At 27.8% G+C, this 539-nt stretch overlaps 1 protein-coding gene across 1 annotated transcript in view; it reads right to left on the reverse strand.

Moving 5' to 3' along the window:
* LOC119584975 (steroid receptor RNA activator 1-like) overlaps nucleotides 1–539 on the reverse strand; it is a 7548-nt gene that overhangs the window by 4230 nt on the left and 2779 nt on the right. The window lies entirely within an intron of this gene.

Below are 539 nucleotides of genomic sequence, written 5' to 3' on the forward strand. Positions count from 1 at the left end.
GTTGTCATGACCAAAGTTATTACTTATAGATGGTACATGACAAATGTTTATTTCATACTTACTGTATAAAATATAAAAAACAAATCACTGACATCTCTCAAAAGGTCTTATTGGTGTAGAATCCTTATTCTTATAAATTTCAAACTTTTAAATTTTCAATAATTATTCCTTTATAGTTACTATAATGATTAATAACCTCCTCTTTTTAATAATAACATAATCACACTTTGCAATAAAGCAACTTTCATCTATTCATTTTCAAAGCCAATAATATCATTAATGTACTTATAAATTATGAGGACAACCACTGTGCAAATATTTCAATGCAATTAACTGGTGATATTATATGTATCAGAATGAGGAAAATGCTTATAACATGAACATAAGTCTCAATAAGCCATTTTGTTACATAACCTTGATGTTACTAAAAAGTGACTTATTATGGCTCCTCTTTGGCTTCATAATCTAGTTGCTCAATCAAAAAATGGGGAGCGGCTAGATTTTTTAACCACGTACTAGTGATAAGCACCATAAATAAA

Source organism: Penaeus monodon, chromosome 19, assembly GCF_015228065.2.
Source record: "Penaeus monodon isolate SGIC_2016 chromosome 19, NSTDA_Pmon_1, whole genome shotgun sequence".
Lineage (NCBI taxonomy): Eukaryota > Metazoa > Arthropoda > Malacostraca > Decapoda > Penaeidae > Penaeus > Penaeus monodon.